The following is a 23747-nucleotide window of genomic DNA, read 5'->3' as shown; positions in this document are numbered from 1 at the left end:
CTGCACAGAGTTGTCCTCTGTCCACCAAAAATACACCATGATGCATGCCCCACCTCCAAAAAGTAAGATCATTTAAAATGTCAAGCCTCTTTGGGTTTCTTTTACATAAGCACTAACCCCACAGTTAGAGTGAACTCATGACCTCATGACCTTTAGTCATCTCCTGAAGGCCCTACCTTTCAATAGTATTAAGTATGAGGTTCATCAGGATTTATCATATGAATTAGGGGAGAGGAGACACAAGTATGCAAGCACAATAAATATCTACTGTACGTGAGATTTACAGAAATAATTCATATAAAATGCGTCACACATGCTGAATTATCAAAATCGGTCAGTATTATTTGGGTGCTAGCAAGATGGCTCAAATTGGTAAAACAGACATTTACCACCAAACCTGACAACCTGAATTCTGTCTCCAAGACAAACATGATGAAAACAGAGAACTGATTCCCAAAAGCAATGGTTCTCAACAGATACCCTGCATGTCAGATATTTACATTATAATTTACATTACAATTCATAACAGTAGCAAAATTACAGTGATGAAGTAGCAATGAAATCATTATCTTTGGTTGGGGGTCACCACAACATGAGGACCTTGTATTATGTTGCAGCATTAGGAAGGTTGAGAACCAGCGGTCTAAGCTTTCCCCTGACCTCCACAAAGCAACTCGGCATACCCACGCTCACACACACGATAAATAAATTGATACACAAAATAATGTTCAAAAACTGGTTTTAAAATGTGGGGAGCTGGATAGAAAGATGGTGTAGACAGAAATTTCTGTTGTACCTGGTTCCGCTGCCCTTCAGCCCCAAATAAAAAACACACTGAGACTTATATTATTTATAAACTGTTTGGCCAATGGCTCAGGCCATTGGCTTCTTACTGGCTAGCTCTCTCTTATTGTTAACCCATAACTATTAATCTATGTATTTCTACATGGCCTTATCTTACCAGAAAACCAGAGTCCTATCTTTCCCATAGCTACATGGTATCTTCCTGGTAGTCACTCTCTTCTTCCTCTCCCCAGAATTCTCCTCGTTGGGTAGCCCCACCTATACTTCCTGCTTGGCTACTGGCCAATTACTGTTTTATTCACCAACAAATAAGAGAAACCTATATACAGAAGGACATCCCCCATCTGGATGGCTTAGTGCGTGCAACTGCAAAGACCTGAATTGTATCCCAACAACCGTGCAATGGTGGGACTTACATGTGCTTACAACTCTAGAGCTGTGGGAAAGAACAGAGGCTTGAAGAGAAGCTCTGACTCAAAGGAATAAGGCAGGGAGTGACAGATGATGATACATGACATCTTGCACACATATGCAAACATCTAACACATATGTGTTACATACAATGAAGGATTATTTACCAAAGCATGGTGAGGGGTTACCTACAGGAGGTGAGGGCCGTCCAAGCAATCATATTATCAAAAAGTCTCACCAAAAGCAAAGTCCCACTCACCCCCGTTAACTTTCTATACTTTGTGTACTCTAGCACCTCCAAGACTTTGTGCAAACAAGTGAGCAGGATGATGTCCATCTGGAAGGGACATGTCAGAGGGAGGCTGGAATTTCTAATGACCCTTAGTGGCCCATCCTCTCCTTCTCAATGAGGAAAGGCCAACAGTTCAATCTTGAGAGAGGTTTTGTGTAATGTCAGCTGCTCTGATTAATACCATCATAGCTATTCTACCCAGAGGATAGTGTTCCACAATATGCAGTTATTTTCCTTCTGCTGCAAGGAAATGGTCTTCTTTCAAGGGCAGCCATCTTCAGCTTGGGGAGCACATACACCCTGTATATCCATGAAGACTTTCTAAGGCGCACACAGGTCATTTAAGGAAGTCAGATTTCTCAACCCCCAAGAGTGTTATGTGTCAAGGTTATCTCTTTATCTCCTGTCCCTGGCTATACGGAAGAAATCAAACCCTAACACCCATTCTATTAGCCCAATTCTAAGCATTGACAAAGCACCAGTGACGACCAAGTTAAATCATAGGTGTCAAGAAAACAAAGAACACAGAAGATTTGAGATAAATATGTCTTCTGATCAGGTATTTCTTACTCTCCACTCACTCGCCACGAAAGTTATGGAAGTAGAAGCTAACCACAACTGACTTTTTATAAGCAAACAATTCAGGTGTCTGGAGAATCGTGAGACAGCATAGCTATTAAAAAAATACTACTTCCATAACTATTTCTTATATGTATATATGCATGTACACATTTATGTGCATGTGTGGACAAAAAAAATATAACTAGGATTGAGGCCATGCCTGCTCATCCAAGTGACAGACAGTATAGTCATCTACGGCTACAAAAGTTAAAAGACACAACCACCTCATTAAGATATGTGTTGTCAAGGGATACCTCCAGCACCCACATAAGAGCCTGTCTTGGGGGTGGGAGTGGTGATGAATGCTAGTGCTTTTTTCTTTTTGGAGAGTCACATCACTATGTGACATAGTTGAGGGCCAACTTAAATTCTGTTCCTTTTGTCTCCATCTCCCTGTCACTAGGATCACAGGCATAATACTTCCCTCCCCATCCAGTTTTATGAGGTGCTGGAGATCAAATCCAGGGCTTTGTACACAATCAGGGAAGCACTCTACCAACTAAGTTACATCCATCCCAAGAAATACATTTCAAAACTCATCCCTACTACATGCAGCTAGAGGTATTAACTCTTGCGGAGTTATCAAAGGAGTACTCAGGCCACCCTGAAAGTCACAGGCAGCCTGTTGTCCTGGAATTACGCTGACATGGAAAAAGCTCTTTGGCCCTTTACAAAATGGTCTTTCCCTGTGGAAAGATTAGAAAAATGCCAAGGAAACTCATCTCCAGGAGTTCTCGGAGAAGGGCTGCACAGATTCAACGACTTGCATCAGCAGAGACTCCAGAGAATGAGTCTGTTGGGGAGGGAAAGGCTGCACCAGAGGCCTCAGAGGCCGGCACTGGCTGCGAAAAGAGCATGTCTCTTCAGTTCAGTGCAGTGGTCATTGTGGTTTGTTTGTGATGCCTGAAGCTTTTTCCATTGCAGAAAAAGATGGAGGGTTTTTTGTTTTTGTTTTTCTTTTTCTTTACTAGGAAGTGATAGCTCCAGATTTTTATCCCAGTTTGGATTTCTGTCATTGCTATTGTTATCTGTTTAGTAAAGCAAAACAAAATTGATCAGACAGGACTCCTAAACACCCCTTGGCCCTCCAGTTTGCTTTGTCTGCACCACTTCTATTCAAAGTTAAGATCCCGGGTTCAAAAATCATTTGCTACATTCTGTGGCTAGATGTGCTTAGCAACCAAGAAGATTTTGAAATAGTAAAAGCTTCAACGCAGAAAATTTCTGAATCTAATTTTTGAAATCTACTAAAAGCCCCACTCCACCTGTTTTCCAATATTTGTTTCCTTATCTGTAGACGAGGGCTTGCTACTTAAGACCTACAACTCAATGTCCTCTTGCTTCAGCCTCCTGCCTGCTGGGTTTACTGTTAAGCACCAACACATCCTACTTCTGCTTTTCTAATTTATTTCTCTAATTTTTATCCAAAAATATCAGTGAGCTCTGGATTGAAAATCTTGCCCACAGACAGTTTATGCATTCTGTTAATTAATGTATTAATTAGCATACAAAATAACAACTTTCCTTCTGGCACGTGCAGACTTTGTTTGAATTGGCTCCCCTCCTCCCCTTTCTCCCTCCCCCACCCAGTCATGTATCCCTGTAGCCCCTTCCGCTTTCACCTCACATGTGTCCTGTGTCCTCCCTACCCCTCTCCCTTAAAACTGCTTTTTTCCTCCAACTTATGGGCCCCTTTCTTGTTTCCTGAACTCTCTTCACACTTACTCTCACATAAATACACATATATGAAAATTAAAAACTATGCGGGGCGGTGGTGGCACATGCCTTTAATCCCAGCACTAAGGAGGCAGAGACAGGAGGATCCCTGTGAGTTCAAGACCAGTCTGGTCTTCAAAGAGAGTTCTGGGACAATCTCCAAAGCCATAGTGAAACTCTGTCTTGAAAAACAAAACAAAACAAAAATTAAAAGCTAGGATCTGCATGAGAGACAACGTGCAGTGTTTGTCTTTTCAAGCCTGGTTTAGCTCACCCTTTCATTTAAATTAGTTGACCAACACCTAAGCTGGTTCCGTTTCCTGACTGTTGTGAATAGAGCGGCAATAAACAGGGATGTTGTGGTGTCTCTGACTCTAGGACAGCTGGGTATGGCACTGCACATCTGGAGTCCCATCTAACATGGGGAGAGTTTGAACCAAGACGTTTGACACCAGCCCAAGCAGCACAGTGAGACCCTACCTCAAGTTTGGTGAAGAATCAACATTTCCTGGTCTTCCTTAAAGACAAGGCTGCATTTCAATACTTTCTCTTTCAAAGTCAAGATTAGAGGACTCTGCACCTGGCCCATCTAAAAGAGAAGAATCCTGTGACTCAAAGTACACCCAGTTCTAACCAGCTGGCAAATATTTGGCAGCAAAGGCTCAGAGGGCAGCCTCTGTTTTCCAAAAGAAATAGAGAAACACCACGGTCACTTCTGACCGGGATGCTGCAAGCAGAACAGGGTAAGGAGTGGCCTCCTCCATTAGGTTCCGCCCAAGCCTCTGCATAGACAGAAATCCAAGGTGAGGAGGTGACTGCAAGGTCCATAAGATCAGCACCTGGAACCAGATAGATGAAGGATATCCTTGTCCAGCAATAAGGCTTTTATTAGCCATATTGGCTAGGAGTAGCTGGAACAAAAACAGGGGATCTGCTGAGCTAGCAAGTAGCCATGCTATCAGAGGTGTCCAACCCACTTCAAGGGCCACGTGTAGCCAAGGCCAGCAGAGAGCGTACCCAACACCAAACCATAAACTTACTTTGATGGATTGATTGATTTACTTGTTATTAATTTGGTTGTGTGTTCTTGAGCAGAGACAATGTAAATAACAGCCCATTGCAATGATACAAGTTTGGACACACCTGGGAGACTTTTAAGACGCTCTCCACCATGAAAGCCAGAAAGGCTTGGCACAAAGGTTCTCATTGCTCTTTTCAAGCTGCAGGAAACCGCTAAAGAACTGGTCTAAGGCTTCGTGAAGATGAGTGCAAGCACCCTGCTCACTGGCAGCAGCTACAGTCTAGTCTGGTAACCCACTCTCTTAGGGACCAAGGCCCAGGTAAAACTAGATCCTCAGCTTGGATGCAGAAAAAAATTTTCAAGAGGAGCCAGTATGAAGTGGAGTTGGAAATTCTTTAACAACAGAAAAGATGGACAGGGGAATAAGGCATCAGAGCTTGCTTACTGGTATGGGTGCCTCAAAACAGCTACTTCATCATCTTTGGAATTGTGTGTGTGTGTGTACATATAGACGTGTGTATGGGCTCCTCAAAAAGCCCACTTCATTGTCTTGGGAATATGTATGTTTGTGCATGTATGTTTGTGTATGCATACATATAGACATGTACATGTACACACATATAAATACATATGAGTATTCCAAAGAACAGTTTTGAGAAACTTAATTTTAAAGGATTGCTAAGGAATCTAGATGAGATCCCAGGATGGTCCCTGGGCAACTTATGACAAGATTATAATTGATAAGGTAAGTCCCTGGGAAAGGGATTCAAGAAGGTAGGATATCTCCACTGCAAACAAAATTAATATATTTTAACTTTAAAAAATGTGTTAGTGGGGGCTAGAGCGATTGCTCTGTAGTTAAGAGCACTGACTACTCTTCCGGGGGACCTGAGTTCAATTTCCAGCACCCACATGGCAGCAACTACAGTTCCAGAGGGGCCGACGTCCTTACACAGGCATATGCACAGGCAAAACACCAATGCACATAGAAATAAAAAGCAACAATCTTTAAACGTATTGCTGTCGTGTATTTCCACCATGTGTGCATATGGGTTCTCATGCTAGAATGCACACGTGTGGGTAAGAGAGAAACTCGTGGAGCTGGTTCTCTCCTTCCACATGGGTTCTGGGGGTGGGGCTCAGATCTCCAGGCTTGCACGACCAGCACCTGCACCCATTGAGCAGACTCACCAGCTTTAGCAGTCTTGTTTGTAAGCTTCCCAAACAATCTACTGGAGAGAAATAAAGTCATACTCAAGATCAAGAGGCTCGGGCCTTAAGCATGGTTCATTGCTAATTAGTATAAAGTTTCTATGTAAAAGGCTTTCTGGGGTTGGGTAGATAGCTCTGTCAGTATATCGCTTGCCTCATGGGTGTGGGGGCCTGCATTTGATTGCCCAGAAACCTACACAGAAAGCCAGGAAGGACCAAATAATCTGCAAGATGGCAAAACGGGAAGTAGGGGCAAGCAGATGGCTGGCACTCAGGCCAGTTAACCTAGACTACTTCAAAAAGTAGGCCATGGGGCTGCAGCTAGGACTTAACATAATAATAGTCCTTGCTGCTTTTGCAGAGGACCAGAGATCAGCTCTGAGTATTTTTTGTCTGGGCACTCCCAAGGAGGGCAAACTTCAGGTCCAAGGGATCAAAGCCCTCTTCTCGCCACAATAGGCCCTTGTACACATCCACACAGAGAAATGCTCCTACACATACATAAAAAGTAGGGGGGGATGGTAAAAACCCTACCTCAAACAAAAAGTGGATGTCACCAGAGGAACAACATTTGAGGTCATCCTCTAATGGTCACAGGAATGTTTGTAAGACAGCAACCTGCACAGCAAATTGTAACTGAAAAAAAAAATCTTGCTTTTCAGCTGGCTAGAGGCTTCAACCAGACTCCAAAGGTTCTTTTTTCCTTTCTGACCCCACAATTTCCTTCTTTTTGAACTTCTCACCACTTTAGACACGGTTTGGGCAGCCAGGGCGCCATCTTGGAGGTTCTAGCTCAAGCTCTGAGCCGCGTGCACCCTGGCTGTGGCTGGATTCAAGAAGTGACAACTTCAGAGACTGTCTCTGTCACACCATCTAAAGGGAAGTTTCCCTAACCTACTGAAATGACTGCCTGCGGGGAGCGAAAGCATTTTGCCTTGAGAGGCTGTCTGCTCTGCTTCCTCAGGGGAGCTCTTCAGAACTTTTCAATCAGACCGCTTCCTGCTGGAGCAGGAGGGGTAAGATGAGGCCAAGGAGGAGCAGCCCTTCCCCCGTCATTCTCCAAATTAGTGCTGGCTGCCATTTTTCTCCAATTAAAAAGACTGAACAGAATTTAAAGGAGACCTGCCCCGTATCTGTAAATAAATGACCCGTTTGGTCAAACAGAAAAGGTACCGTGGTGTGAGAGTCACTGGGTGTACTGTCTTTTACATGTGAATGTGTCCTTAGAGCAAAATGACAACAACCCATACGATTGATTAATATCAAAGCTACTTCGCTGCCGTTTACAGCAAGGGGGAGGGAAGAGAAGTGTTAAAATGCATAAAATTATTTTTTTAAACACATTCTAGGTAAAGGAAACTCCACAGCAGCAAGATAAAGGGATCTCAACACCAAATTCACCTACTTCCCCTCCTCTGGAACCGAAACAGAATACTAAGGCAATTTGCTTGGAAAGCAGTTTTGCTCCATAAATCTGGGCCATGTTTTTCTGTGTATTTGCCCGGCAGGAAGCTTTAAAGAGAAACTCGGGCACCAAAACCGCCACTTCAGCCTTGGAGGTAAAGCAAAGCCCTAATCACCGGGGATGGTGATTACGTAACACCCCAAGCCTCAAAAGAGGCACGCTTTGGCTTCTGCTTAGAACAAATGCCTTTCTTTTTTTTGCCTTTGTGAAAATGCTCTTTAAGGAGCAAAAGTCAGGGCATATGTATATTCGAAAGAAATGGAGGTCACTTGAGGGTGACTTATGAGTACACCCCCAAGCCAAAATGAATCTGTATCGATATCTAAAGTGCATCTGCTTTTAGAGCAGAAGCCACCATCTGTTCCTAATTGGTGCCCTGGAGGTACTCCCAGTGGAGAGAAGGGCCTGGCCGCAGCAGCCGCGCCTCCCCCGGGCGGCAGGCTCTGCTCCGGGCCTTGCTGGAGCAATCGAGTGCTCCTCTCTTAGATAATGCCAGGTATTCTGGAAAGTAGCCGTGTAATAATACACAAACCCCTGATGATGTCAGCGTGTTATTGACTTTCCAAGTCTGAATGACTGAGCAGAGGAGCTGGGGGGGTGGGGCGCCATCCATCCGGCGGCGCGGGGACCAGCCGAGCGAAAATGGGCTCGCAGGCCGGCGGGGGAGGGGAGCCGCGGCGGCTGCCTGGCCAGGCTGGATCTCAGCCGCCTCAGGGTCGCCGCCACTGAGTCAAGAGCGGGGGCTGGGCTGGGGGGCTGATGTTTAGCCAAAAATTCCTCTGGCCTATATAACTGGTGCCACCACCCACCTCCAAGCCCCTACGACGTGGCAGAGCAGGTTACAAAGCCAGCAGCAGTCACCAAGGGAGGTGGGGGGGTTGGGAAAAACTTGCCCACACACCCTGACCCACCCTCCCACCCTGTACACACAGAGTTCGGTCCTCCTAGGCTGCCTGCAAAGCCCAGGGCCCCTTTCCTCAGTGGATTTCCCTCTCCAGAGAGCCTCGAGGAAACTGGTGACATTTTGTGGGCCATGGTTTGCTTGTTTCCTTAAAGGTGCACAGTGTAGGCTCCTATTCTCTCCCTGCAAATTGACCACAGGGCTCTAGGCCACCTTCAAGGCTAGGTGCGAGGGCATCTTTTTTACCCTTAACACGATTTGCATTAAAAGACCTGGAGCCCAGACCTGTGTTACAAACTAGGGCGGGGCCTGTGCCACCCAGCTGGCACCTCCTTGTGGAGCCCTGGCTTTCTTTTAGCTCCCTTCCCGCATCCAGGCTACCCAGCCTGGCTAGTGGCACCAAGAGAGAAGCCGGTAGTCTCTTCCCCTGCCCCAGGCCAGTGCAAATGCTACCAGAAGCCGAGGCTTAGCTCAAGGAGGGGAGGGCCGGGCCTGTGCAGAGATGAAAGACGACACAGGGACTACTCAGTCTTCTGAGACTGGACCCGTTTGTAGCCACATCAGCAGTAATGGGGGCACTCACTGTCCTCTCAGCAGTTGGGGGGTTACACGGCATCTACATTTTCCAAAAGGCTTTTTTTTTTCTTGGTAACATTGCACTTATCAGGTGGCTGGTTCTGAAAAGAGCCTGCAGGCTCTCGGTTTCCTAAGCCCCACGTGAAGCTGCAGCCCCTTCTGATCTCGCCACACCCACAAGGTTCCCGGAAGAACCTTTCAGTTCAGGAGGTGGGGACCAGGCTGGGACCAACTTACCCAACTCTCCTACCTTGCCCCAGAGGCTTGGTGCAGGAGCCTAGTGGTGACACGTTTTAACCCAATCAGAAGCCTTCTTGGGGAACTTGAAACTGAAAGTGTAAAAGACATTTTTTTCCAGGGATTAAACTGAAAGAAATTACAAAGTTTTGTGTGACCCCATTTCCTGGCCTAACGCAGGAGGGACCACAGAGTATGAAGACAGAGATGGACCGAGAATGAAACAAGAACAAAGAGGAGTCAGTAGGTGCTCTGAGGTTGTAGGTCACATTGTGTCCCTGGTATAGCCCTGCCTGTCCCATATTCCTGTGACAACCTAATATGCTTGTTTTTTTTTACGAAATTCTCTTTATAGTTTATTAGTTTATATCTTTGTTACTTCTACCTCCAGCCCCCAAAGCCAAACTGCATTTCTTAATCCAAGTTGCCCAAGATGTCAGAGCAATTCAGAACGACCTCATTTTAGCCCCACTCTTCTGAGCTGTGCGTGTCATGGCCTCTGTCCCCACCACCAAATGCTCTGGCCCAGCTTGAATGGCAGGGAAGCAGCCTGATCGCTGTTGGAACCAGAACTTAGTTAATGTAAAAGAAGGATATGACTATTGCTTCAGGCTTCTAGAAGCCCATCTGCCCTGCCCTCGTAGTAATTAGGGTTTATTGGAGTGAGTTGAAAAAGAGAGATTATATCTCTCTCTAAATTGCATTTCATAAGTCTCCAAGAAAATGAGTGACTGGTCAGGCTTCATAACCCCCATGCTGCAGTAAAGAGGAAGACTAAAGCGGCACAGGGTGCCAGAGTCTGTGGAGAACAGGTCCACTTATCTTAGGAGAAAACTCAGTCGAGGCGGAACCACCTTTCATTCCCTCACATTCGCTCCCAAAAGGTTTTCTTTTCCTAGCACATGAGTCACTTCCAAGTCAGAATCAGAGACAAACGCCTGTAACTGTTCCCGTGAGTCAGATTTCCACCCAGCCTTCTCATGGACTCCCTTGTAGCCCTAAGAAGATGGGGCAGTCTGCAGGCACCAGGCAGCGTGGAAGCTGTTACGCACTTCTGCTTGCTGGAACAGGCTCCCAAACTCCCCTCTCCAGGATTACATCTCAATCCATCAAAAGCAGTTTTCCCGCTCCAGAGCTATCCTCAATCAGGAACAGTCAGCACTACCTACCATACTCCAATTTCATAAAGTGCCCACCGAGCCAAGGAAATAAAGGTGAATTCAAAAGAAAGTCAAGCCTCCAGCAACTTACCAGATAAAAAGCCCAACATAGCTGTGCAGACCAGTAATCCCAGGACTCAGATGGCTGTGAAGCCAGCCAAGACTACAATGTGGAGTCCTGACTCAAGAAACAAAACAGAATAATAGGGCTGGATCGTCATGTAGAGGTGCCTGCTGTTAAGGCTGATGATGCTCTTAGTTCCTTCCCTGGGACATAAGTGATAGGAGAGAACTGAGTTCCTCCGGTTATTTAATCTCAGATTCTCTCTCTCTCTCAAACGTGCACGCGTGTGCACACACACATATACACACACACAAAGGCCACCGCCAGTGACACACTTCCTCTAATAAGGCCACACCTATTTCCACAAGGCCACATCTCCTAATTCTTCTAATCCTTTCAAAAGGTTCCATTTCCTGATGGCTAAGCATTCAAATGTATGAGCCTCTGGGGGACATTCTCATCCAAAGCATCACACCCTCCAAACAAAGAAGAGAATCATTGTTGGTCAAGCCCCAAGGGTTCTGAAGGCTTTAGGGTTAGGGATACCACAGCCTCCAACAGCTAACATCTACTAGAAGTATTTGACCTAGTGGGCTAACTTTTTAATTGATTCATTTGGTTGGTTGATTAGTTGGTTTGGGAAACAAGGGCTTACTATGTAGCTCAGGCTAGTTTTGTATCCTCTCAAGTGCTATGATCATAGGTCTGCATCACCTCTTTGGGCTTCCAGTTTCTCAGAACATTTTACCACAAAATTTGCTGAAGTCTCTTATTTTCAAACCAATTCTGGGTTTCCAACCTCCACTTCCTCTCCGTCTCCTTACGCTGTCAATTATCAGATATTTACTTTCTAGATAATGGTGCCCCCACATAGCTGACTGCCCATGACAAAGAAGCTTCTTATAGTCCAGGCTGACCTCAAAACTCACTATGTTCCTGAGTATGACTTTGAATTTCTGATCCTCCTGCCTCTACCTCCTGAGTGCTGGAACAACAGGCATGAACAATCATGCCTAGCCTTGAAAGGACCAGACCCTCACCCAGCCCCCTGCTTTGGCAGCCATGACAGGCTGCAGAAAAGACCCAGCAAGACATAGGCCTCAGCACATGTTACTGCGTTTCCAGCCTTCTGATCTTGCCGGACCTGCCTTAGTCATTGGGAGGTGAGATACCCTCCGCATGTCAAGGAAAAAATCAGAAGTTAGCTGGCAGGTTCTGGATGTGCTTTAAGGTAACAGTTAACAGTGACGAGCAGAGCATGGCAACCACCCTGGGAGGGCCTATAGGTCATAGCAATCAGTTGACCAATCAACACAAGACCAGTCACCCAAGCCCAAAAGTGCACCAATCCTGACACAGTTGCATACCCCTAGACACTCACTCCCCTTCTCTACTCAATAAATCCCCTGCCCCAAGGCTCCTTTCTCGATCACACCCTCCATGTCAGAGGGATGGAAGACCAGAGTTAATACAATTAACCTGTTAAATAATAAAAGACTCAACCCAGCGACAGAGGGAGAGGAGCGAAGAGCAAATCGGCAAAGAATGGGCTGGCAAAACCAGCAGAGACAGCTGATCCGAACAGGGGAGAGCTCTTGGACCCCAGACCGACAGCTGGGAGGCCAGCATGGGACCGATCCAGACCCCCTGAATGTGAGAGTCAATGTGGAGGCCTGGGGTACCTATGGGGTCCTGAGCAGTGTTTATCCCTGGAATACAAACAGACATCATGTGTCCACAACACAAAGAGGGTTGCTCTCTCTGCCTGGACTCTTAGGGAAGTGCCTGGACCCTACCCTGAGTGAAATGATAGACTCTAGATATCCCCTATGTGGAAGGAATTGGCAATAGGGTGGGAGGATGGGGGGATGGTCGGGGGTGCAGGAGGAGGGGAGGGAGAGGGAACTGGGATTGACATGTAAAACAAGCTATTTAAAATAAAAAAAATTAAAATTAAAAAAATAGGATAAGAAAAAATAATAAAAGACTCTTTTTGCATTGGAACAGGTCTCTTGGTGATTTGGGGGGTTCAGAATTTGGGCACAACAGCCTGTACTGTGCTGGGAATCAAACCCAGTGCCTCACACACTCTGCCTTCTGAGCTACCACCCTAGCCCCCAGGTAAAAGCAATTGTCAAATTGTTCTTTTCATTCATTCATTTCATCAGCAGGGTTACTCAAGAAAATATCAAGTCACACATTTGTCACCAAGTCCATTGCCACCATCCCCTCCCCACAGTGCACAGAGTGTGACCTCAGCAGAAACTGCCTTACAGAGCACAACTCATCCATCCCAACCGATGAGACCCTCTCTCTTCTTCCCTCCTCTTGCCCCTTCCATCTTAAGGGCTCTGCTGTTAGAGACCCTCTGCTGGAAGATTCTTTTGGCTTTCTAAGTCCAACAAAAATGTCATGGCCTAGAAGGTTTAAAGAGAAGTGCATGTCTCTCCATTCTAGAGGCTGGAAAGGACCAACTAATTTGGTTTCTGCTAAGGCCATCTTCCTGTGTGTGGATAGGTGTAGTCTTGTAGTATTCTTGAATAGAAGAGACAGAAATCATCTTCCTGGTGTCTTTTCTTATAAAGGTATCAACCCTACTCTTCATGTCCTAATCACCCCTCAAAGTCTCCACTGACAAGTGTCATTGCACTAGAGTTTCAGAGGGCAGTGGAGTGGTCACCTACAAAATACACTTCTGGTGGCTGATCCCATCTCCTACTCTATGGTGGTACAGGGGATCCATTGCTCCATGTCTCTGCTTACTTTCTTCACTGTCATAAAGAAGTGTTAAATCCACACCCTACAAGACTGTGCCTAACCACACTTCTCATTGTAAACAGTGGTCAGTTACATAGTTTCTCTATCTTAGTCTGCCTTTTTTTCTCCATTGGGGGTGTGACCTCCAGGAAGGCAATGTTCTTATCAGGCTTGTTCATGCCTGGCTGATGAGTTCATTGACTACTTTCTGTTTCATAACAAGAGCATAATAAGTTATTTGGAAACACTCGTACAGCCAGAGGAACAAGCATCCATAAGTTAGCTCCTCAAGTCGTTGGAACATGTTTACTAAGAAAGGCAGGTACATCAGAGACTCCTCAGGTGTTCAGAGCTCTTCCTCTCAAGTCATCTAGACACACTGTCTTCATTCCTGTCTCCCTGCTTTCCTCATTATAACCCATCAGGTATTTGAGTTCAAACACTCCATTGGACCTTCTAAAGGTTATCAAAAACTTCCACCCAGGGAAACGGAAGGGTCAGTTTATACTTATCCTAAATGATTTATCATCAACATCAAAGATAAGCAGGGACCTGGGGCACTTTACCAAGTTGTGTTTGTTTGTTTGCTTTTGAGACAGGTTGTCATGTATTCACTAGGTAGTTGAGGATAACCTCGAATTCCTAGTCTTTCTGCCTCCATCTCCCAAGTTCTGGAAGCACAGACATATGCCACCATGTCCAGTTTTTAAAAGCTCTAGGAATGGAACCCAAGCCTTTGTTCATGTTATCCAAACACTCTACCAACCGAGCTGCATCCCCAGCCCTCCCCACTGCCTATACTATCCCTGTCACTGTTTTGCCACTATTTTGGTTAGTTGGTAGGTAGGTTGGTTGGTCGCTTGGTCGGTTGGAACTCTGTCTTATGTAAGCCAGGCTGATCTCAAACTTGTACATAGTCCTGAATGACTCCTGAGTCTCCTGCCTCCATCTGCCAAGTGCTGGACAAACATGCATGACAATGCCTAATTTTTCCTTGTGGCTTCTTTGCTGGCCCCATCTTCTATCTGTTGCATATTGAAACACCACACTCAAGTCCTGAAGCTTTACCTTGCTGTCTCAGACACCTGCATTGCTGCCACCTGCTCTTCTTGCCTGAGGACAAGCAGTGGCTTCCCAAGTTTCATACTCCCCACTTTCATACCTCAGTCTGTTCACAACATAGCAATCACAGTGGTCCTTGGAAAATATAAGCCCAAGACATGTCTCTTTCTTATACAAAGCCTTCTGGCTACGTCCCAACTTAATTAATCCATGGACTGGAGCCCTGATGGTGGCCTTTAGGACCCTACCAGGTCTGGTCCCACTGTGGACTCTCTCCCAGTCTCTTCTACTTTTAGCCTTCCTCGGTGTGTTTATGGTCTTCTTGTCTTCGAAGCAGTCACTGCCTCTGCTTGGAAAGCTGTTCTCAATGACATCAACCTGGCTTGCCCCTGTACCTAATAGCTGTTGTCACAATGGTGTTGCCAAGGGGACATATTCCTTTACCTTCTCAAAGAGGCCTAGCTACAGGAAATGCAGCCCAGGTTCCTATTCCCAGACCCTCTGAGGCTCTCTACTTCTTTCTGATTTTTTTCCATAGTTGACATTAATTTCTAATGTGCTAACAATGTCCATTTTTTCCCCTATCCTTTCACCAATGTCTTCCCTGCCCCAAGAACCATGCTTGAAATTCATTAATCATCATGCATTAACTATGTGCTGATGAGGGGGAGGGGTGCATGCAGAGGTGTGCATGTGGAGGCCAGAGTTCACAACTATTTTCACTGTGGAAGTTTGTAAGTAGAAACTCAGATTTTTGTCCTGAAAGCCTGTGCATTCATCACTGTTGAGATGGTACTTGTGAAAAAGAGAAGCAGGCTTTTTCTAAAGCCTTGTACACTATGGATTTTTTTTTCTACAGGAAATGGAAGCAAAGCCATCTACTTTCTCTCCTCCTCCTCCTCTTCCTCTTCCTCCTCCTCCTTCTCCTCTTCTTCCTCTCTCCCTCTCCCTCTCCCCCCTCTCTCTCCTGCTCTCTCTCTCTCTCCCTCTGATGTATGTATGTGGTATATGTGGCATTAGTAGAGGCCACAGGAAGATGACAGATACTCCGTTCTCTCTCTCTCGTTTTCCCTTGAGACAGGTTTCTCACTAATCCTGGAGTTAGTCTGGCAGCTGGCAAGCCCCATCCACCCTCCTGTGTCTGTCCCTACCCCTTACAGTGCTGGGATTGTAGGCATGGGGGGCCATCCAGGCTTTTATGTGGATGCTGTGGATCTAAACCAAGGTCCTCTTGCATAATAAGTGCTCTTACCGACTGATCCATCTCCAAAGCCTGACTTGTACCTTCAAGCAATGGACTCCCAGGAAAGTGAATGCACCTAAAATGGCTCTGACACATACGGGGGAGAGAGGAAAGTATGGGCCAGTGGGCCAGAACCCAGCTGATGGACCACAGGCAGTGCTCTATTGATTGGGAAACTCAATTCCAGCCCCTTAATTTCAGTTGTGCCCATTGGTTTGGGCTGTTGTCTATTATGACATGGGCATGCAGTGTATTCCAGATAGAAAATAGAAAACTCTCAGGAAGACTTTCTTGAGCTGAGTCACTTGAGTGTGTGCTATATAACATTGACAATCACTTCCCTTGCACAGCCCCATAAAGCATATAAAGGCTTGCCCAATTATTTCACTCAGGGACTCAAAGACACAAAGTGCTCTTAGAGGTCAGCTGAAGCATCTGGCCTCTTCACTGGTTAAAAATGGAAACAATACAGATCCTGAAATAACACCAGGCAACTTTTCTAGTGAACTGTGTTAAAACACAACCTGGAACCCTGGTTCTTCTGAGCACTAGGTAGTCAATCTTCCTGCCCCTGCCTGAGAACTGTCCTTCTAGGCCTGTGCTTCCACACTCAGCAGGGGCCCTGCCGGTCTCCCTAATAAAAGCCACACTGGACCTTAATCTTCCAGAGATGGAAGGTGAATAGCAATGTTCACCTCAGTCCGCTGGGTTCTTTATGTCACTCACAGATCCACAGACACACACGAAAGCACAGGGACAGCAGGGACTTTCCCCAGTAACTTTTGACAGAGTCGGAGACCATACCCTGCTTTCCCAAACCACTCAGGCTTGAAAGGATGTTTATAGAGTGGCCAGGAGTTCCCCGTTGATGCCCCTAAACCTTTGCATACCCCTGCAAAGGTTCATTTCTACACGAGCACCTATATATATCTCACAAGTCTGTCTCCCTTGGCAGTAACCCAATCTGGTAAGCGTTTGAGGCTCTTCCACACAGAGACCTTCAAGCTAGATGTGGCTTTGGAAGTTCCCTTCTGCCTCCAACCTCTTCATTTTCTGTATGGGAAAATGAAATTTATCAAAGAAAGAGAAGGAAGGGCAAGAAAGTGTGCCCAGGAGGAGCTCTCAGTCATGACCCAAGGCTGTGGCAAGCAGTGTTCACCCTTTACCTTTTTTGGGGTCAGAAGCCTCTAGGGTAAATGTTCCTCATAGGAACAGAATGTGTGATAGTCTGAATGTAATTGGCCCCCATACACTCATAGGGAGTAGCATTATTAGGAGATATGACTTTGTTGGAGGAAGTGTGTCACTGTGGGGGTGACCTTTGAGGTTTCCTATGACCGAGATACTGCCCAGCGTCTCGGTCCCCTTCCTCTTGCCTTCTGAACAAGATGTAGCCAGCACCATGTTTGCCTGCATGCTACCGTGGTCCCCGCTATGATGATAATGAACTGAACCTCTGAACTGTAATCGAACCACCCCAATTAAATGTTTTCCTTTACAAGAGTTTCTGTGATCATGGAGTCTCTTCAAAGCAGTAGGAACCCTAAGACAGATGGAGACAATTATGTTAAGAAATTGCCAGCACTGTGACGATAGATCAATGTGTAAACGTGATGCTGCCAAGTCTGATGACCTGAGCTCAATGCCCAGAACCCACATGGTAGGAAGAGAAGACCAACTCCAGCAAATAAGTTGTCATCTTATCGCCACACCAGTGTAACCTGTATGCCTACTTACATAAACACAGTAAGTAAATAGATAAATAAGCAAATAAATACACAGAAGTGTAAAAGAAAACTGCCAATGTAGTTATAAGGATGATGGGCCCACACTATGCAGATGGGTAGTACCAAAAAGCAAGACTGCAACCCAAGTGCAGAAACTGTCTGCTAGTGAATTCCTGTTCTGGGAGAGGTCAAGGTCTTCTGCTGATAGGGCGAGACCACCCCATTCATGGGGAATAATGTCGTTGGAATCAGAACCCACATATTTAGGACTGGTGTTTAGATCCCTTTGCTTCTCTAGTATATTTGAGGCCTCATGCTCTATAACAGCACTGAAAGAAAACAACCCATCCATTTAATGTCAATTTTGTCAAAAAAACGTCTTCTCCAAAACAGCCCTAATCATGTCTGGCCAAATATCTGAGTGTTGGTGGGCCAAGTTGAGGCATAAAACCATGGTTTTGCAACTATGACATGAAAACGGGGCCACAGAGAGCCTGAAGGTCTTAGTTACATGCTGATTAACAGGACTGGAACTTGGAATGTTTCCATCCCAGAGATTTTTTCTACTAATGTACGTTTTGTTCCCCAAGGAAAAGGACACTTTTGAGTGTCTGATAGTCTAATATTTGCCAGACTGAGCTGAGTAAGTTCACCAGTGTTCTGCTAACAGATCACCATCACAGACAAGGAGCAGATTCTCTCTGTGTGTGTGTGTGTGTGTGTGTATGTGTGTGTCTATTTCTGTGTGTCTGTGCATACATGCAGGCTGTGATGGACCCAGAGCTTCCAGCTCTGTCTTACCAGCACTGGGACACAAACAACTGTGCCCAGCTTTTTTACATGAGCTCTACGGGTGGAGCCAAGTGTGTTTCAGGAGCAAGCATTTCCCCACTGAACTACTCCCAGCTCCAGAAATGAAACTCTAGCATCCCTGAGTCACATGCCAGGATGGGAGTTTGTTAGTTCTAACATTCCCCGCACCCAGAATTTCTAAAGAGTGTCCCGCCTCCTACATCTTTTTCAGTTTGACAGGATGTAAGTTCCCCAAAATTAAAAAAAAAAAGTCACTCGAAGACTTCATCCACAAAGACCATTTCAAAACTCAATTCAAAGTGACTTAATATGACATAGGGATGTCATACTAAGAAACTAGATTTTAAAAATATACAAACACTTCTGAATAAAAATGAGTATTGTACCAAATAAAATAGTTACCCCAGGCAACAATACTCTCATGCATCACTCAAAACTCTACTGTGGCTCCACTCTTTAGATTGCCTTCAGAGCCTGTATCTCTTGCTTCTCTGGAGGAGTTTTAAAGTTGGCAAATCTCATTGTTTGATTTGATTTTTGGGAAACATTCCAAAATTATCTGGTGCCAGTGCTGAAGGAGGCATGTGATGGAACTAAGGCAATGGAAATTAAGGAACGAGGCATGGAGCTGCAGTCAGTAAGAGCTTGCTATGTGAGCCTGAAGACCTGATTCTAACCCCCAGAATGCAGAGCGAAAGCAAGGCATGGTTGTATGTGCTCTTAAGACAGGCACTGGCAAAGTAGAGACCGACAGATCCCTGGGGCTCTCCAGTCAGCTAGCCTACCCTACTCAGGTGAGCTCTGGGCCCATAAGATTCCCTGTCTCAAAATAAAAAGCAGATCGATCCTGCATCCCTGCACACACACATGCTCACACACCCAAATACAAAGAATTTAACAAGGAGGTGTGAATGAAAAAACAAGGGTAGGCTTTTGCTGCTATTGTTTGGTTTAGGTCTTGGGTTGTTTGAGTGTATTTTTGGTTTTTGTTTTCAGAGGGCGTATGGCGTAACCCAGGCTTGCCTTGGGCTCACTCTGTAGCTGAGGATGGCTTTAAATTCCTGATCTTCTCGCCTCCCCTACTGAATGCTGTCATTGCAGCCAAGTACCACCACATCTAAATTTTTGATTTTTCCGCTAAATGTCTCTGTGTGCATGTATGTGTACACTTCAGTATGTGAGAGGGTGCACCTATGCACACGGAGGCTGGGGGATAACCTCAAGAGGATATCCCCTTGCTAGGAGCGCTACCCACTTGCTTTGAGATAGAGGTTCTCATTAGTCTTGAACTCATCAGATTGTCTACCCTGGGTGACCACCAAGTCTCAGGGATTCTCCTTCCCACCTCCTCAGTGCTGGGACTACAAGGATGTACCTCTTCACCAGGGATGTTATGTTCATTATGAGGATCAAATTTAGCTCTTTGCACTGCCATCTCCTGAGCCCAGTGTCTTTCTTAATCTAGATAGAAAAGAAGCTTCAGAGACATGCCAAACTCGTTGTGAACAATGGCAGGAAAGCCTGAATGAATGCTGAAGTTGGAGAAAGTTGTCTCTTATGCAACTCTACAATGTAGACAATGTCCTTTTTACTATCCATTCTTCTGTTTATAGCCTTCCACATGTGAAATGTCTTTAAAAAGAAGTTCAACATTTTTATGACTACTAGAACTAGGTGGTAGGAATCTATTGCTGAAAACAATACACCCTGTGGTCATAGGACATAGAGAAATAAACGGGGAACTAAGCTAGAAACTTCATCCCTGCTGGATAGTTTTCATTGTGCCAGAAGATGGTATGTAGGCTACTGGAGGAAACTTGTCATCAATCATAGTACGCAGCTGTGGAGTCCATATGCAACAATACAGCCAGGCATGATGAGCTCACCCGTGCAGTAGTAGCTAGTCTATTGGAGTAACCAACTTCTTTCTGATTCTATTTGAGAATTCACATCTGATATGCACAAACCTGGTCAAAAGCCCACGGCTAGGGAAGTCATAGGTCCTAGTGGGGAAGCTACCAGTGTTGTTCTGCTAAACTGACACAATGTGACTGTCAAATCACCTTCTAAATAACTAGGTTTATGCTCATAAACTAATGCTGTTGTCAGCTATGGTCGGAGAAGCTTCTTTTTGCAATGGTTAGCAGTAACTACAGAAACTCATAATACTGAGAATAGTAAGTGTTCAACCTGAATGGAACACCTATATCACCCCATCCAAGCCTCAGAGAACACCAGAGAAGATGGAGCAGAGAGAACAGAGGAGCTAGAGGGGGAGATGTGGGGCGGGGTGGAATGCTGACGGCTGGGCATCATAGGCTCTTAGGTTGGGGACTCACAGCAGTTGTGATCACCTGTACAGAATTGGACCTATCCATAGCTGGAAGCAGATGGGCTATGTAGCTCCTCGTGGAGCAAGGAGAGAACTTTACTTGGGTGATGGCCACTCATAAGGAGTTCAGGCACCTGTAAACAACCACAATGAGACTCATATGGTCATAAAGAAAGAAAAAGGGACATGAAAACAGAAGGGGAGCTGCTGAGGAAGAGACTAAGCTGCAGTGGGAGAGAGCAGCAAGAGAGGGTAGCAGGAGGCTGGAGATAGCAGGGAAGGCATTTGCCATCAGCCATGACAACCTGAGTTCAATATCAGGACCCACACGGTAGAGGGAGAACTGATTCCTCCTTTGAGTTGTTCTTTGAATTCAGCACGTATGCTGTGGCACGTGCCCTCCCTCTATACACACGTGCACACAAGTGCGTGTGCACACACACACACACAAGTAAGTACATTTATCAAAAACAATCTTTTAAAAAGAGAAGGTAAAAGGAATGAAGTGTGGATATAACCAAAATACATTATATATATGTGTGTGAAAATGTCATAGTAACCCCCTCTTTTTTTTTTGAGACAGGGTTTCTCTGTGTACTTTGGAGCCTGTCCTGGCATTCTCTCTGTAGGCGAGGCTGGCCTCAAACTCAGAATACATCCGCCTGCTTCTGCCTCCCAAATGCTGGGATCAAAGGCATATGCCACCATCACGTAGCAAAACCCATTATTATACATGATTAATGTATGCTAATAAGAGACATTCTAGAAATTCGTCAATATTTGCAAAGCTGCTGGGATGAAACACTCTCACTTAGTCTTTGATTCACGTCAGCCACATGAAGATTGACACAATGTCAAGACCTATTCTGCCTAAGAACTGCAGTCCTGATACTATCACAAATTTCCTTTTCCCCCCAGTCTAATAATGCAGCGAGATAATTAGTCAAAAGACTTTTCTGGAAACTTAAATGATTTCTCCTTTTCAAAAAGCATCACTGAAATATGTGGGAGAAAATATCTGCCCCCCAGCAGATGAAAGAGCCACGGATCTTTAAAGTTAACGAAGAAGGCCTTCCCATCACCCATCTGTGTCTCTAATGTCCTCTCGTGCCTCCCCTTACAAGCCACACAGGGAAGTCCCTGTAGACTACACACATAATTAACTCTTGACAGAAATAAGCAGAGTCAGCCTGAGGCCTCCTTAAATTTCATTTAAGAAATTCCAATTTCTGAAGGGGGAGATTAGAAGAAGAGAACGCAGGCCTGCTGCTCTCACAGCATTCCCAGTGGCTGAATTTTACATGCGTTTATGAATCTGTCCCCAGCCAGCCAGCGGCTCTTACTGAGCATCTGCTGTGCATAGTGTCCTGTGTGGATGTGGAGGAGCTTCAAACTAGCATGAAACAGAGAGTCAACAGCTACTCATTTTATGGGGGTCACTGCAGACCCTAAGTGAGATCTCTAAGTGAAGAGGGTCAGACTGAGGAGCTTGAGGAGATGATTGGGGGGTGGGGGTTTCATTATGAACAGCAAGACAACAGCAATATATATAGCAGCATCAAACAGAGTGGTGGGTGAGGGAGTCTCCCACACCTGGCTAAGGAGGGATTCTGGGAGACTGCAGGGAAAGGCTTGCCTGTCATTCACCATCCCTTGGGCCTGTGACTAATTCCAAGTGCTGTTTGGACCACCATGGGGATCTCTATATTTAAGGTGTGTGACATGATGTCTTGACACTTGCATAGTGAAATAATGATTAGAGTCAAGCAAATTAGCTTAACCATCATCTTCAGTAGTTATCCATTTTTTGTGAACAAAAAACATCAAAACACACTTTCTTGGTGGGTTTCCAGTGCATTTGTGACAGAAATCCTTCACCACACCTCACATCTCAACTTGCACATCTCACCCCTCTGTAGCTCTGTTTTAATCTATATTGCCCACCCCCCCCCGACTTTTTTCTCTCTCCCAACTGCATAGTAATCCCGGGTCTATTCTTCATGTATATAAAAGAATTATTTTTTTATTCAGTGGGGTGGAGGGGAGTGTGCACATGTGTGTGTGTGTGCATATGCCAGAAAGTGCAAGTGGATGTCAGAAGACAACTTTCAAAAGTTGGTCATTGTCAGAGGCCCCGAATATGATATTTCAGATATAGGCCTCAGCTCAATTCCAGGAGCTCAAATCTCCTATTGTCTTTTAGATGTTGGTTGGTTACCTCCAGATGGCCTGGTGACAGTGGAAAATGGGTTCTAGTTTGTGTAACAATAGACCTAGGCCCCAAACCCATAATGAGGGCTAGTGGGACCATGCCTGGGGACTAGTGGAATGTGTCTGAAGACAGGTGAGACGTGCCATTACGGAAAGTCTGAGGGCTTGTGTATGTGCATTCTAGGATCATCTTTAGGATTAAAGGAAGTATTTCCTAGCCAGTCATATATACATGACAATAGACGTCTTCTGTCCATACCCCCACTTTTAGAAAGCTATTTTAAGAGGATGCTTGAATAAACCGTGGTCTCAATATTAACTGAGGGCCCTCCTGAAATGACAAGATGTCTCTGTCTCATCCTTAATGCTGCTGGGTAGCTAGGACTTCCCTGATCCATACTTCCCCACTCAGGGTGGGACCTGGGGTTGTGCGGCTGGTTCCGAACACAGCCCGAAAGACATCAGTCTGGAATAGATGGCCCCTGAAGCTTAGGACTGATACAGGCCAGACCCCACAGGTCATCACCTTCCACCTTCTTGGACAGGACATCTCTTGCTGTTTCTGTCAAGCTGGTTAACTGACCCATAGCTTCCAGGTGATTCTCTTGTCTCCATTTCCACATACGCACAGTGACACACACACGAGGCTGGCCTTGAACTTAGTATGGCCTCCTGATCCTCCTGACTCCGTTTCCTAAATAGGACAACAGATATATTGTGGCATTGCTAAGGATTGAACTCAGGGCTTTCTGTGGGTCAGGCAAGCACTTTGCCAAGTGAGCCATATCCCCATCCTAACAATCCTCAACTCACAACTTAGAAAATGGAAACGTATAGAACTTTATGGAGCCTACTGGGCACCAAAATATGTTAGAAACAACAAAATACCACCTCTTGGGAGTCAAAACAGGAAAGACTGAAGTTATTCAGAGTGTTGGAATTAAGGTTGGAGGCCAGACATTTTCACTCTGTGACTAAAACCAACAGCTAGGAATGCATGTCACATTGTGACTTGGAATGCACACATCAATGCCCATACCCACATCACAAAGTAGTTGCCTAAACAATGTTAAACCTTCATAGGTACAGTACCCTCAGCTATTTTTCTGGTTTGGTTTTATG

The 23747-nt window shown here is 45.4% G+C and overlaps 1 long non-coding RNA gene across 3 annotated transcripts in view; it reads right to left on the bottom strand.

The window, feature by feature from the left end:
- Window positions 1-23747, bottom strand: part of LOC110339281 — a 233045-nt gene that overhangs the window by 152463 nt on the left and 56835 nt on the right. Inside the window, exon 1 of one of the 3 annotated variants that reach the window (XR_002381400.2) lies at window positions 14548-14652. The exons of the other annotated variants lie outside the window; for them this stretch is intronic. This is a non-coding gene — a long non-coding RNA (uncharacterized LOC110339281). Of the gene's footprint in view, window positions 1-14547; window positions 14653-23747 lie in introns of those variants that run through there. 3 annotated transcript variants of the gene reach the window in all.

The sequence above is a fragment of the Mesocricetus auratus genome, unplaced genomic scaffold (assembly GCF_017639785.1).
Source record: "Mesocricetus auratus isolate SY011 unplaced genomic scaffold, BCM_Maur_2.0 Super-Scaffold_100011, whole genome shotgun sequence".
NCBI lineage: Eukaryota > Metazoa > Chordata > Mammalia > Rodentia > Cricetidae > Mesocricetus > Mesocricetus auratus.
Note: the sequence above shows the minus strand (reverse complement) of the source record. Positions and strands in the feature narration are given on the sequence as shown.